General features: G+C 43.4%; 1 protein-coding gene across 1 annotated transcript in view; it reads right to left on the bottom strand.

Annotated features, from left to right (window-relative positions):
- The window catches only part of KCNJ15 (potassium inwardly rectifying channel subfamily J member 15), a 34,579-nt gene extending 23,496 nt beyond the window's left edge, over positions 1-11,083 (bottom strand). The window contains exon 1 of the mRNA XM_033121442.1: positions 11,062-11,083. The gene's annotated coding sequence lies outside the window, so the exon portion shown is untranslated. The remainder of the gene's footprint in view (positions 1-11,061) is intronic.
- Between the last annotated feature and the right edge of the window lie 4,842 nt (positions 11,084-15,925).

The raw sequence follows: 15,925 nt of genomic DNA, 5'->3' as shown, positions 1-15,925 counted from the left end.
TCTCACCCATGGATGCATATTAGAAACTCCTGGGGAGATTTTAAAATGCCCGGATGCTTTGGTCCACCATGAGCCAATTGAATCAGAATCTCGTAGGGGTGGAGAGAGTGATATATGAGTAGGAATCTGAGTTTTGGGACTTTTTTAAAGCTCCCCATTTGCTTCAATATGTATCCATGGTTGAGAATCGCTGCAGTACCTCAAGAAAGTTAGTATGAGGCCAGATTGGAAGTTAGACTGGAAATAGGTTTTAAAAGGCCGTGAAGATCAAACCAAAAAGTTTGATCTTTCAATGGGCAAGAAGAAGTCAGGCTCATCTAGCCAGATAAGACTGAGATGGGGAGAGTAGTGGTAGAGAAATTATTCGGGAGGCTTCTGAATTCATCCAAGCACTGTATGAACTTGGGAGCATGACCATCTTAGTTTCCAGCAGCTGGAATTCGCACACCTATTGGAAGTGAAGTGGTGATGGCGGTACAGGAGTTGAAAGGACTGTGGAGTTTAGCGCCTGGATGAAGAGGAAGCCTTGCATGGAAAGCAGAGGTATTAAAAGCATGATGAAGTTGGCTCTGAGCTTGCTTGCTTTGAGGTGCCCATCTCTAGGAAGCAAATTTGGGGCTGGCAATTGATATTTGGGAGTCACTGTACAAGAAGTAAAAGTTGACCATATATAACTTACTGAGATCTGCAAAAATAAAAGAGAAATACCTAGAGAAGACAGTAGCTGAGGGCAGATTCTTGGAGACTGCCTGTATTGAAGAGAAGGAGAAAGGACTTTCCAGCAAAGGAGCTGGAGCAAGAGTAGCTACCATTTTCCCCCGAAAATAAGACCCGGTCTTATATTAATTTTTGCTCCAAAAGACGCATTAGGGCTTATGTTCAGGGGATATCATCCTGAAAACTCATGCTAGGTATTATTTTCCGGTTAGGTCTTGTTTTCGGGGAAACACGGTAAGTAAATTCACCAGAGTGGACAATTAGGGGGGCAAGATTTCAAGAAAGGGGACATGATCTAAAGGTCAAAGATTTGAGAATGGACAGGGTGGCACTGATGCTTCTAGGAGGGCAAGTCTTAGAAAGGAAAGGGACACCTGTTTCCCTAAAAGAGGAGGGAAAGAGAAGGGGAGTATTCGTTACACATGTATTTATATAGCACCTACTATATTCCAGACTGTTCTAGACACTGCGGATACGACAGTACAGTCACGATGCTTGCTCTAGTGAAGCTTATGTTTCAGTGTGGGGAAGAGGAAGAAAGATAAGAAAAGTTATGTTAAAAAAAATTGAGCAGTAGAGGATAAAAACTGAGGAATTATGCACATAGTCCAAGGAATGAAGGTATCATCCCTTGGTGTAAGAGGAAACAGGGCTGAAGGATATGGAAAAAAAAAAAAAAAAACCTGGGTTGGCTCCTGAGTAGCACGTAGGAGAGGTGGTAATAGATGAAGAAAAGAGGTGGACCAGCTGCAAGGGCCGTTCTGGGCTTGCAAGCCTGAATTGGTATCTTTGGTTACACCTATCGTGAGTTTGCCAATGCTGGTAGCCCGGGAACACTAGCTGAGTATGGAAGAGGTGGGCTGCCCAGAGTCGGGCATTGGCAAGGCCTCAGTGGTAATAGGTTACTGGGACTTGGGATTACAAATACCACATTAGAAACATAAACATTTGAAAACCACAGAATGTAAGCGCTCAAGGTCATAGCACACTCATCAGCTCATGGAGTCTGTATAGTAATTGAGCACATTAAGAAGCCTAGTAACTCTGCTATCTAGTTTTAGAAGAGATGTAATTTAGTATCGCTAGGTATCAATTAGTCCTGTTTTCCTCATCTGTAAAATGAGAGGGTTGGACAAAATGACCTCAAAGTTCTCTTCCAGCATGGTCAATGGTGAACATTAGCACGCACGTGAAATTCTGAAAGTTAATTTACTTCTTTAACCTTTACATCGAATGCTTAACTGTTGATGTTCAAAAACACAGCTGCAGAGCTAATGCAACTGTATTAGGTTAGTTAGCACAAAACCATCAGTTTTATGGACCAGCCTGGTTTTAAAATGAATTATGCTGTGAAAATATACAACCTACATTTTGGTGGGAGAAATCTCAAGTGTCACGGGTAATTCAATAAGGTAATTGATATGTCATTGATAGGATATCGAAACAGACCAACTGGAAAATGATTAAAGATGAATAGGTTGTAATAATTGCAAGTTGGAAAATTGCTTTCTAAATACTAGGAGAAATGGGAGAGATGTTGGTTAAAGAATACAAAAAAAAAAAAGGAAGGAAGAAAGGGAACTTTTCAAATATTAGGATGATAGTAATTAGAGATATTAAATAAAGTTATGCGAATGTGACTCATCTTTCAGAGATAAGAGTGATTTTGAACAATATAAGTAGAATCTCTTTTACTCTCAAAAATTGTGAATAAGACTTAACCAGGCCTTGGGTAGATCCTGAAAACTTAAGGACAAAAGTGAGCAACTGAACAACCAGTAAAGATAACTAGCTTACTATTAAATTTTAAGAGTCTTATTACTTTTCATATGCAATGTGACTTGTGAATAATACTATACATGATCTTGAAAGAAATAAACCTAAGTATCTGTGCTTTTTCAGACAGCTGTGCTTGTTAAACATCCTGTCACTGAAATCAAGGTCTTTAAGGCTCAACACTTAGCATTAACTCTGCAAGTTATTTGTTTGTAAATTTAATGGGAATAAATAGCTAATTGCTATTTTTCAGAAGCATGTTTGATGCATTCCTATTAGTTTTAAAATACCCATAGGAGGATCTGATCAAGCCTCCTATTTTATGCAAATCAACTGAGGTTTCAGTCTTTACAGTAAAGGGTACAAATATTCCTCACATATTTTCCTAACAAAGCTAATAGTGTATTTTAGTTGCAATCTCACAGAGTAGTGCTTAACCATTTTTAAGTACTAAAAGTTTCAAAAAGTAGGAGTTTTCTTCAAATCAGTAAGATATATACTAGTTGAAATGTAAAAGAACGGAGAGTAGGAAAAAAGTTCTGCCTGAGGTCAAGATGAATCACTTTGGTTGGACCTTCCAGAAATTCCCCAGGATTTGGGTGTTTTATTTTCCTCTTCCTTCTGTATCACTCTGTTGATCAGTGGGAAGCACTCTGGGGGTCTTACCTTGAGTCCAGGGGCTGGGGCCCAGCTCAGCTGAAGATCCCAGAGATCTGGGGAAATGTTGAAGGGGCCTGGCTCTGTAGGGAGGAAGCCGGGGCTGCTAGGAAGACGTGTGTGCAGCCCAGACCTCTAGGTGCGACCCAGACCTGCAGGCTTACGTGCTGTCATGATAGCTGAGAGAGTGGGTGGGACGTGCCCTCCTCCACAGGAGGCAGAAGCTGGGCATTCCAGCAGCCCTCACTCACCTCCAAGGACAGAGCCCTTGGGCCTCGAGGACTCTCAGCACGGGACTTTGGTTTTCATGGATGAAAGACCGCCCCTTGCATCAAAAGATTTATATCTGTATAGCTCCAGATTTCTTTAAAGCCATTTGACAAGAACAACTGCCAAGCAGAACTACCATGAAGGCAACATGGCATTTTGTCATTCCTCAGAGGTGCTAGGGGATACTAGGAATTTTTTCTCTCTCTTGACTTCTCTCCAGAGGACTCTGGAATTTTGGGAAGTGATCTGATCAAGCCTCACATGTTAGTAGTTCTTAGGGCTTTAGTTGTCCTCATGGGCCTCACACGTTCTGTCATGGCCCCGATGGTGGCGCTAGGTCATAGGTTTTCTGGGTTGTTTTTAAAACATCATATTACTAAGCAGCCCCTGGTGGTGGGTAATTATGATAAACAATTGGTTATTGTCACTTTGTAGTATTATTGTGCTAAGTGAAGTAAGTCAGATGGAAAGTGTCAAGAACCCCGTGACTTCACTAGTATGTGGGATATAAAACTGAAAGCAGCAAATGAACAAACTCAGACACAGACAACAGTATGGTGGTTCCCAGAGGGAAGGGGGAGAATGAGGAGAATATAAAGGGGGACAAAGACATGGTGACAGGAGACTAGACTTCGGGTGTTGGGAACACAGTGCAATACACACATGTTGTATCATAGCAACGTACACTTGAAACTTATACAATGTAATTAACCAATGTCACCCCAATAAATTTAATTAAAAACATCCCTAGACCCCAAACCCTAATCTGAAAACCTAAACTTAAACCTATCCCTAACAGTAGGGATAAACCTAACCCAAACCACTAAGCTTTAAATTCTCACCTCTAACCCTAACCCTAATCATAACTCTCTAAAATGAACCCTAACAGTAAACCTAACCTTAATCATAGCACTAACCTAGACCCCAAAATTGAACCCTTACTCTAACCCTTACACTCTAACCTTCAACACTAACCTTTACCCTTTAACCCTAAACCAAACCCTAGAAAAATAAATAAAAATGAACAAACAAACAATTGGGAACACACTAGAAAATTCCAGTGACATTGGATGGATCTTCCGCACCTTCATTTTTGAGGAGCTCACATGCATTCCAATAGACATTTCTCCCCTGCGCAATCTGTTCCCATAATGACCCGTGGACAGGATGTGGACTATCCTCATGGGATAAACTGACTGGGTCCAGCAGTCAGGTGTGGCTGATAATGTGGTGTAAGCAGTACCGTGCACAGGCTCACCACTTTCCGATTAGAAAAATACTGAAATGCCACTCAGCTCAGTTCCCAGGATTTTCCTTGTAGGACCCCACTTAGAAGTGAGAGAGTTCGTGGAAGGAACTATTGACAAAAGCCAACAGTTTAGGGACGGTAAGAACCATATACCTTTTTCAAACTTGCAAATGTCTAACTGATTTTTCTATGTCTTTCCACATAGTCCTCTTATCTCTGTTTCCAAACCATAAGACAGTTCGACCATTCTGCTTTCCCTTGAGACTGGGTTCGTCTTTTCCTCTTTGGGTCCCACTGGGGATAGAAGACCTGGTGAGGAATCCCAAGGGCTGTCAGAAGAACCAGCCCCTCCACTGCTGCAAAATCCTGGGCAGGTGTCAGGTTCCCTCTGGGCCTCGGTTTCCCCATCCATAATGGGAGAGGGCGAAACCCCTTTAAACTTCAACTTTCTGTTAAGTGAGATTTCAAGTAAAAGCACAGTGAGAGTAGGTTCCAAATCTGAGCTTATTTAAGCAGGGAGTAGAGTTTTACAAAACACCTGCCTTTGGCAGTGCTCCATCTGGGTTTGCCACTAAGAGGACGTGGAAAGGTGAAAGTTCATTCAGCTAAGATGCCCATTGCTTCTGGTGCCCAGAGGGACATGGCTGCATAGATGACAGCAGTGCTGCCCCTCAGAAATGTCTTTGGCTATTGGAGAAATCATGTTATAAACATACGTGCTACATGTAAAATTTTTATGATGCATGTGGCATATGAGGAATTATATGTGATCCAGATGAATAAATAGTTACACACTCCCTTAAACCTTAGCATGCTTATAAACCTTTTAGTCTGTTCCTATAAAACAAAGAATTGAGAGTCCAGTTTTGTCTTGGTAGTGTCATAAATACGCGGGGAGTGTGAGCTATCAAATCACGAGAAGACGTGGAAGAATCGTCAAAGCATATTACGAAGTGAAAAAAGCCCAGTCTGAAAAGGGCTACTTACTGTGTGATTCCAGCTATACAACATTCTGGAAAAGGCAAAATTGGGAGACAGCAAAAGATCAGTGGTTGCCACGGGTTTAGGTGGGGAGAAAGGGATGAATATTGGAAAATCGATACTGGACACATACACGTCATCACACATTTGTCCAAACCCATAGAATGTACAACACCAAGAGTGACCCCGACGGTAAACTATGGTCTCTGGGTGATGACGACGTGTCACTGTAGGTCCATCCTCTGTAGCAAATGTCTCACTCCCGTGAGTGATGTTGGTAATGGGGGTGGCTGCGTCTGTGTGGGGGCAGGGGATGCATGGGGATCTCTGTGTCTTCCAATCAGTGTTGATGTAAACCTAAAACTGCTCTTAAAAAATAACGTATTGAGAAATTATATATATATATATATATATATATATATATATATATATATATATATATATATATACATGATATGTATACACACACACACACACACACACACATATATATATATAAATGAATTTTGTATACACTAAGACCATAGAGAGAGGGGGAGAGAACACTGGTGCTCTGGTCAGATTTGCAGATTGTGGTCATGTTTCCTTGGTTTTGACAAAATGGGATGAATCATTGTGCATTCGTTGAATATTATCATTGAGTAGCTCAACTTTGCCTTGAGCGTTTTGGTAATAGGGAAGCAACACGATTAGTGGAAAGGTAGAGGGCTGGAGTCAGACAAACAGAGTCGGGTTCAGATCTCAGGTCTTCAGGTTACGACCATGGTGTCAAGTTACTTAAAGCCTGAAAACTGGTGTGAAGGTTGACCCAATAGTCTCACCCTGAAGTGAGATGCCTTCTGAAAGGTAATTGGGCAGGTGACTTTGGACCAGTGCCTTTGTCTTCCCAGTTTTCAGTTTTCTCTTTTGGAAAAAGGGAGGTAATAAAGGTCAGCTTGCATTGCACTGGGGTTGCAAGCAGTGAGTTGAATGCACCCAATTTCAGGTGCAAAGCAGGACTCTGCAAAGGGCGGCAGGTGCTTGCCCAGCTAAGTGTGACATTTCCTCAGCTGTCCAGGGGGCTTGTAATCTGATTGGAGAGACAGCCCAAATGCTCACATCGGGACATGATATGTGGTAAGTTCTTCGTGGCACAGACATTTGCTAGGTTAGGTTCAGCCTAGAGAAATTCAGACAGTAAGGAAGTGGTCAGGCTCCGTGGAGAAGGGAAAGTCGAGCCTAACGGGCCTTAAAGGCTCTTGAGGGTGGATAATGAGACTCTGAAAGGAAAAGGAAAGAAATGATGGCTTTCAAGAAAGAGACCACACAGGCAAAGGCAACAAGGTGGGGGTGAATCCAGAAAAACTGAACAGGGGCCTTGGGAGGGACTGGGGGGAAAGGAGTGTGGGTAATTGAGGTCACGTGACAGAACACCTTGGCGATCAGCCTGTTTTCTAACAGATATCTCCAGGACGCCCTGGGTGGTGCTACCCTCGCTTGTGAGGATCCTTAGATCCAGCTAAGACTGCTACTAATTGTAAACATCCCCAAGTCCCGGGACACCTGGTTCTCTCTCCATGCCAAACTTACTCTCTGTCCCTCTTCTCTGGTTTCAGAGAGCACTGTGGTTTCTTTCCATACCAGCCCATGCAGTATGTATTCAATTTATAGTTTACGGGGATTTCTCACACACCCATATATGTTTTCCACTGAAGTCTGTAGTTTTTCCTAGACCCACCCAAATTCCAGAGCATGGTTCACTTGTATGCCAAGTTCACAGTTTTTCTCTTTGTCACTCTCCTCTCCTTATAAATCCTAGGAGAAAGTTACCATTTTCATGCTTCTATGTATTTTTAACAGAAAACAATGAAGGACCTCAAAAAATAATTACGAGGGTAATTTTTGATTCAATTTACATTGAGAACAACACTGATTTCTAGAGGCAAACCCAGTATAAACTAGTTCTGCTAAATCTATAGTCTTGTTCATCAAAGTTTGAGTAGCTACAGGGGAACAATCCCTTTCATAAGGGATTTAAAAAAAAAAAATAAAAAAGCTGCTTTAAGATATTTATAAGGGTTGTGACCTAGATTCTGGAATTCTGAGTTTCCTTATAAGTTTTTTTTTGTTTTGTTTTGTTTTGTTGGGTTTTTTTGAACTGTATAAAAAGAGAATTGGGTTCTTAGAAAAGAAAGTAGACTCATTTTTGGTCATTTTGAAAATTCTTGTTCCCTATAGATTCGTAGGAGGCAGAAGTGGTTTCTCCAACTCTTTCACAAAAATCATCTCATCTAACTTTCCTGTTATCCCTGTGGGTAGGAATTTCTCCAAGATTACAGATGAGAAAATAAGAGTTAGATGACCTGTGGAGTATCATAAAGCCTATGAGTTGAGAACTCCAATCCAGGGCCTTCACTTCTAACTCTAACCTTTTTTTTCCCCACCAGCTGCCTAAGGAAAAGCCGGTTTTGCCTTGAGTTGAGGGAGATGGAGAGGCATCAGTGAGGATGCGGGGAGAGAGGATCCAACCCCCCCTGATTTTTTTCCCACATGCCCTGCAATGTGCTAAGAGCCTGAAGCTCCAAATGCCAGTGTGTCACCCAAGGTGCTGTCACCCAAAGAGCCTGCACACCTGGAATTCACATCCAGGAATGTCAGATGTCACAATTACCTACCAGGGGCTTCTTCTCGTTGCCCTCCCATTTTTTGTTTGTTTGTTTGTTTGTCTGTTTGTTTGTTTGATGTTTCTATAAGGCTGCATTTATATTCTCCTATCCAGACGTTTCCAACATATTAATGAGTTGACTTTTGCTAAGAAAATTAAGCCTGCCATTCTTTTACCCCACCTCCATATTTTGCAAAACTACTATACTATACCACTTTAGTTTTGCTGAACTTTTACTTAATCACAGTGCAGTACTGAAAAACCAGAAGACAGCCTCAGCAAAACAAACTTTAAACTGTAGGTTCAAAGCCAGCAGCAATTAATTGTTCCGAGGGAACTGGCATGGCTCACTCATTTTCTCTCCGTTGTATGACTGACTATCTTTGTCAGATCCTGTTTGTGTTCAAAAGGTCCCAGATCTTCTGAAAGAATAAACTTGAAAAGTCTTGCTTTAATCATTGCAGTAATTAGCAAATTTGGACACTGCATTATCTTTCCCTTTTTATTGGAAACACATTCAAGAATGGGCTTGTAGTTTATCCAGAGCTACTTAGAATACCAAAGCATGTAACTTGTAAAATCCAGGTATGAACCCAGTTCCAAAGGGGACTGAGTTGCTAGAATCTTCCTTCAGGAGGGCATGTAACCACCCCTCCATTCTAAGCATATGCTTTTAAAATCATGATAGTTGTTACTTTGTTGAATAACTTGATTGTCTTTAAGAAGGGAGGGAACAGGTTAGCCACACTTAAAATAGGAAATTGAGGAAAAGAGACATTCGCCATTGACAGGCTTAGAAGTAACCTTGCTCCAGTGGGGCACTGATTTGCCAGCCAAACCATAATCTCTCAATTCCTCTGACTTCACAACGTAAATGTGAATGGGGAGGGGGCTAGCAAGCTGTCCTCCACCATCTTTTCTTGTTGGCCGCTTCAGACTCCCTGCTGCTTCTTTCCTTCAACTCCCAAACATGCTTCTCCCCTTCTCTGATACATGAGTCAAGGGTGGAACTCGTGACCATGTTGTCTTCAGAAACTTCCCACTGTCGGTTGCCACAGGGTCAGAAGCCTCTTTCGTCCTCCATCTGCTTCGCTGATGGTTCATTTTCTTTGTTTGCTGGACTTTGCCCCTTTGCCCCCTTCTCGTTCCCCACAACGATGGTCCCCAAATTCTCGCACTCGTCCCCTTTTACTTCTCTTCACACTCTCTCGGCTTCCTCCACCTTACCCCCATGAGCATTCCTGGTCCCCGTGGTCACCTGTTCTTCACCAACAACACCTCCTCTGAGATCCGATCTGTGTTTCCGACGTCCCCTAGGGCACCTCTCCCGGAGAACTGCTCATGACCAACGTGTCCTGAATGGAACTCAGGTGATTCTCCCTAAATGCAGTCCCTCTGGATGTTTGGCTCCAAACAATACGGCATCCTCATTCTCCCAGCTGTCTACCTCCCACTCCTTCACTGCTGCCTATCTAGTGCCAGCCCACAGGCTGCACCTCCCGAACGCGTCTTGCTTGGTGTCTGTTTCCCTTTCTACTGCCATCACCACTCTGCTCCACGTCTTCATCCCTTTCACCCAGCCCCTCAGAATCCCCTCCCGCAAGTCCCTCGGCCATCGCTGCCAGACCGATTCGAAAATGCAGCTCAGAACCCAAAACACCCAGAACCTTCGGTGATTCTTTGTTGTTGAGCAAGCTGAACCCCAACCAGCCTACCCTTGAGTCTCGCCTCCCCCGGAACCACACTTAAGGGTGTGGCCTCTAGAGACCAATGACGTCGCTTCAAAGCCCAGCTTTCCTCGTCTGTAAAACAGGCTCATGATAAAGCCTACTGGATAGACGATGGTGGTGAGGGTGGAGACGCAGGCTGACGTGGCCTTCAGTGAGCACTCAGCAGTGCCAGCCATCAGCATTGTCATGGTCATTACCATCACTCTCCGGTCCTCCCCTACAGCGGAATCAACCCCTGCACACACTGCGGGCCGCCCTGCACTTGCCCTCTGCTGCACCTCTGCCTGCAGTTCTCCTCACTTCTGATGGCTTCTCCTCTGAATGCTGACGTTTGAAGGCCTATTTACTCTTCAAGGTGCTCTCAAATGCCCCGGCACCTTTCCCGGCTGTCCCAAATGGACCTGGGCTTTCCTCCTCTGACTGTCCCCAGCCTGTCCTTTGTTAAGGCCTCATGTAATTACAGGGGGTGCCAATAAAATGTAGACACATTTTAAGAAAGAAAAAAACTATTAAAATTGTAATAATATACACTGGTAACAAAAGATGAATACAAGCCAGATTTGACTTCTGCAGTTACAAGAGGTGCCCAAAGTGGTTACCATCAGTGTCCAGACACTTCTGATTACGGCGAACTACTGCTTGAGCAACATTGACCGAAGTGTACACTTGTATACATTTTTTTGGTACCCCTGGTAGATACACTTTTACTATTTCTCCACTTCCTTTCCCATCCACTGTTCCTCCCAGCCGCAGGCTGGAGGTTTCTTGAGATCAAGCACTGGTCTTCTCCACTTGTATCTTCTGGAGATTATTGAGGATTAGAACCAACTATCCAAATCTCAATGGGAGTCAATTAAAAAAATCATTAAACACACATTTCTACCAACTATGGGGCTGAAAAGTCACAGACCATTTCTCCAGATACTGAAAACTAAACAAGCGCTGCAGCAAAAGCGTAGTTTGGAGAGCATTCCTAGGATATTGAACTAGACAAGTTAATATCCATAATTATAAAATTTATGTTGAAATGTACATACCCTCCTTCAGCCCTTCAAACACCACGTCTGGGCATAGATAGGCTGCTCCCAGTCGGAATGAAATGCATTTGATTGTAATCAGAGAAGTGGCTCTTGTACGTTTTAGTCCTATAATATTTCATCTTTAAAATGGGCAAATGTTAGAAAATTCTCTTCAACTTAAAATTTAAAACACATCGAGAGCCAAATACCCTGACTGCCACAGGCATGCTAACACAGACCGTAGCTAAACATAGCATTTGAGGGAGATTGAAAGATGTGAATTCCCTTGTCCCCTGGATTGGCCGTAACCATGGATCAAATCACCCTGTTCCATCCCAGGACTGCGGCAAATCCTTCCTCGCCTTTCTTTCCCTTGTTTTCTCCCCAGGATCAAGATTTCAGTACACACTCCCATTCCGAACCCCGCCAGCTCCTCATTTATTTTTCTGTTTTATTTCCATTTTCTTCTTTCCAAAATACTCTGCGTGTTTCCTGTTTTCCCTCTGTGGGGTTTATACAACCACTATATTGTAGGTACATCGTGCCCTGTTTCTTCTCACTCATAAAACGACATCTCCTTCCTTGGTCACCCCACATAAGCAATTCTAGCAGCCAATCTATCAATTTGTAATGTGTACCAAGGGAGAAAATGCACCAGTTAGGAGTTTTCAGATATATGTATTTTCAAAATACTTCAGAGGAAAAGTTCTATGTTGTGTGTTTGCAGAATGGGACGGATGTAGGTCATGCTTCAACTGAAGATACAGCAAAAATGTGTGCCTTCATTCCTGTTAATGCATGTTGAATCAAAAGCATTGCCTGAAGAATTATTTGGGCCAAGCTCTGGGGACACAGAGAAAGAATCAGGTAGAATCTGTGGCGTCACTGAGCTTGCATTCAGTACAGGACAAGCAGACAGGCCATTGTGAAGTGGGGGCCAGTTGGGAGGAATCGGCTGTGTCTGGGATGGGGAGGGATGTGGACAGAGGGTTCCTAGCCCAGACCTGGGGGGTCTCTGATGGTTCTTTGGTGCTGGTGCTAGAACTGAAGCTAAGCTACAAGAGAAAGTTTACAACCTTCCGTATGGATGATTGAATTATGCACACAGTCATGAAAAGTAAAGAAAAAGATCCTCAGAGGCAGAACGGGCACTGTCGGTCAAAAGAATCATAAACTACATTGCATGGAAAACGAGATGCAGTGAGGGCCTAATTGACTCTCAGGTTCAAATATGAAGCCTATTTAAAACCTACATTTAATCCTGAAGTCACAGACATGATTCTGCTGCTCGTCTGTGTACATTTTGTTTGTGGTTTTCAAAAATAGATACAAATCATGTAAGTAAATGATTCTATCAAATTATCTCTTTGAGGCTTACCCTTATTTTTCCTTTTCCATCTACTTTTCATTCATATTGTGCTTGTGGATGTCTCTTTGTAAACTCTCCTAAATTATTTTCACAATGAGATGAATATAAAGAAACAAAGAGACAAGAAGTAAATAGATTGGGAGCTGTCAAGGGCCACTTTGCAATCCCAAAGGCTGGTCAGTCACCTGCAAAGGGAGACCAGGGGACCAATGTATGATCCCCAGCCACGTGGAACATCATAACATGTCCTCTCCTGGAGCACATGACCTTACCACCCCACATCAATCACGGTCTGCGAAAGTGTCCCCCGTGGCGTTGAATGACATGTTAGTCAGAGGAGTTATTAATAGTTGTAACGAGCGGGAGGAGGAAGGAGACGGCAGCTCTATACTCCAACGTGGTTGGGCAACTAGGAATTCAAAGTGAAAGGACGTCTTTGCTGGAGGACCTCTCAGAGTGTTTCATATGGTAATGATCACCGCTCCGTTCCAAGAGGGAACTATAGACCAGGATGCATTTCCCGAACCTATCTGAGTACAGATCTCATTTCTTGCAGAGTGAGAATGACACAGAACCCGCTTCAGGACTCCATGCTTACTGACAGAACCTCCCAGAAAAGATGATGCTTTACTGTCAAACTCATTGTTTTGGGATGCTTCTTCTGCCTTCTGGCTAAAGGAATCGGCCCTGCCCCCAGATCCCTGAAATGGGAATTACAGGGCCAGCATCTAAGGGGTCTCCCCCATTTCCCAGGAAATTGACTCATGAAGTCACTGAAGTGGAGACTTCACCTTCCCTTACTCCCCAAGGCAGCTTTGACCTGCCGGGGAGAAGCCAGTCATTCTTCTGCCCAGAGGAGCCAGCTGGGTGGTGGTGCCAGAAATTAGAACCCTAGTGTTTTTTGATCAGATTAATCACTGCATTCCTGTTGCCAAGAATCAGGTTATATGCCATGATACCAAGCTCCTTTGTTACGAAGTGAAGGTAAGATCAATGTCACTGTTGCAACACTTTATCTTTTAACACTATTTACAGGGCAGCTTTTGAGGACACTTGATCTTCAGTATGGACCTTAGGTGGAAATTATAGATTTGAAATTAATTAAATAATACAAGATGTTGAAAGTAAAGCACCATTGTACGGTGACATTGACATTGAAATAGTCTCTCTACATGCTGCCTTTGTCACTCACATATAAGAGTCTGAATGGGATGGAGCTCACAATCTGTTTACATACGCATTCCTTCAATGGACTTTTGAAAATGTAAAGGAGACAGAGCGCCTTCTCATGCCTTCATATCTGGAGAATTCTAGACAAAGGAACCAGGTATTCCACGGCTCATGCATTTTCATCAACTCCCAGCAGGTATGTGGGGATGGGTTCCTTAGGAAGAGTTTGGATGATGCCAAATTTCATGATGTTTCAAAGCAAAGCATCTACTTCCCATGTGTTCTTAGGAGGTGGGAGTAGACACGAAGGGTAACTCAGGAAGTAAGAAAGCCCGGTTCGGGGAGCTGACCTTGTATTCTTTGGCAAACAGGACTAGGATGGAGCGAGATAGCAATCTGCCAATATTTGAAAACGTAAACAGCACTGAGTGAGAGCATTATCTGGCCAGTTGGGCACGAATTTCGCCAGCATTCTTACCGAGAAATGCCACTGTTAACTGCTGTCAGAATAGGAAACAGTTTTAATAGAATCTGAGGGAAGGAGAGACTGCTTCTTGCCAGACACACAAATGTCTCACTGGGAGCAAAGGCTCAAGATAAAAGAGAAGCATATTTTTGCTGCATTTCATATCATTCTAAGTTCTAGGCTCATGACTAGCATGATGTTCTTCGGGTTTTAACTGGGGGTTTTTCGAATAAAAAAAGTGCACCATTAGGTCCATCATTATGTTAAGTGAAATAAGTCAGACAGAGAAAGATAAGTACCATATGCTCTCACTTATTTGCGGATTCTAAAGAAAAGAATAAGTGAATGAACTAATCAGAAACAGTTTTGGAGACAAAGAGGAAAAATTGAGGGTTGCTAGATGGGCGGGAGGGGTGGGGGGTGGGGGGGAGGGTGAGGGGATTGGAGGGCAGTCGGTGACCACAGGATGGCCACGGGTTTGAAAATTAATCTGGGGAACGTAATTTGGTGGTTATCAGAGGGTAAGGGGGTTGGGGGGTGGGGGATGAGGGTAAGGGGGATCAAATATACGGTGATGGAAGGAGAACTGACTCTGGGTGGTGAACACACAGTGTGATTTATGGATGATGTGATACAGAATTGCACACCTGAAATCTATGTAATTTTACTAACAATTGTCACCCCAATAAATTAAAAAAAAAAAAAAGTGCACCATTAATTTTGGTGCCCATGTACCCAGCTGTAGGAAAAACAGAGCTAGCCTTTTACCCTTGGGCCTTGTGATGGCTTAAAATCCAGCCACACACGGCAAGGATCTACCTTTCATGGCAACGCGCCAGTGATCGGAGAAACGGTCTAGGTACCACCCAACTCGATTTCCCATAAATCCCTGGTCATTAGATATGCAGAAGCCTGATTATTTGGAATTTTTGCTTATCATTTCTCGAATTACTTAGAAGGTAGCGAGCAGCTAAAGTTTCTATAAACTAATTCAACCATTCCTTCAAGAGATAAGTGCTGGGCCTTTATTATGTATGACACAAAGGGGCCTTATCCTAAAGTTCATGAAACTCGAGTTTTGGGGCTCCTCGCTTGCACCAGCCTTCTCCAAAGCTTTTTCGCACCTGATTTGGTGGTCATAATTTTCTCATTTCTTTTCCTTGAAGAGGGCCCCCAAATTGTATGATCTTCAACCTCCATAAAATGTTAATCAGCCTCTGATGCCAGCACTGGAGAACACACATGAGAATTACAGCCTGACACCAGGGCAATTTCAACTGAAACCCAAACCCAGGAACCTGGATCCCCCAAACACCTGGAGAATCAGACCCCCAGCTGCAGTATTCCTGCTTTGAGACACCCCCTTTGTATGCTGATCACCCTAGTTGACTCTGGCTTAGTGATCTGTGACCCTAGGGTTATGGTCAGGCCCAGGATGTCATTTCCCCAGCTGGGAACCCTGGGTAGGGGTCCGACGCCCAGCCCCCACAGAAGGAGCTGCTTGCTTTGTTTAATGTGGATCTACAGGCTACATTGCTCTGAATTTGAGCGGCAGGGTGCTGGGGAGGAACAAAAGGAAACCGCTTATTCCGTTGCTAATTCTTTCCAAGGTTTCCTCCTGACCCTCCGTCCCCAGGTAGCTCTTCCACTTAATCATTACCTACAGGTGTTTTTGCACCAAACATCAACCCCTTGTGCTTCTTCTTGCGTATTTTGTCATGCCCTGAGCATGATCAGGCAACCCTGATTCATCTTTGCATGGTGACGAAAATAGCTGGAATTTTGCTGTAGAATTTTAGGTCCAGGAGCGCAGACTGCGTTCTGGATTAGGCTTCATGTGACCTTCTAGAGTCAAATTGGGTGGCGGTGACAACGGA

The sequence above is a fragment of the Rhinolophus ferrumequinum genome, chromosome 2 (assembly GCF_004115265.2).
Source record: "Rhinolophus ferrumequinum isolate MPI-CBG mRhiFer1 chromosome 2, mRhiFer1_v1.p, whole genome shotgun sequence".
Taxonomy (NCBI): Eukaryota; Metazoa; Chordata; class Mammalia; order Chiroptera; family Rhinolophidae; genus Rhinolophus; species Rhinolophus ferrumequinum.
This window is presented reverse-complemented; position numbering and strand designations above follow the sequence as displayed.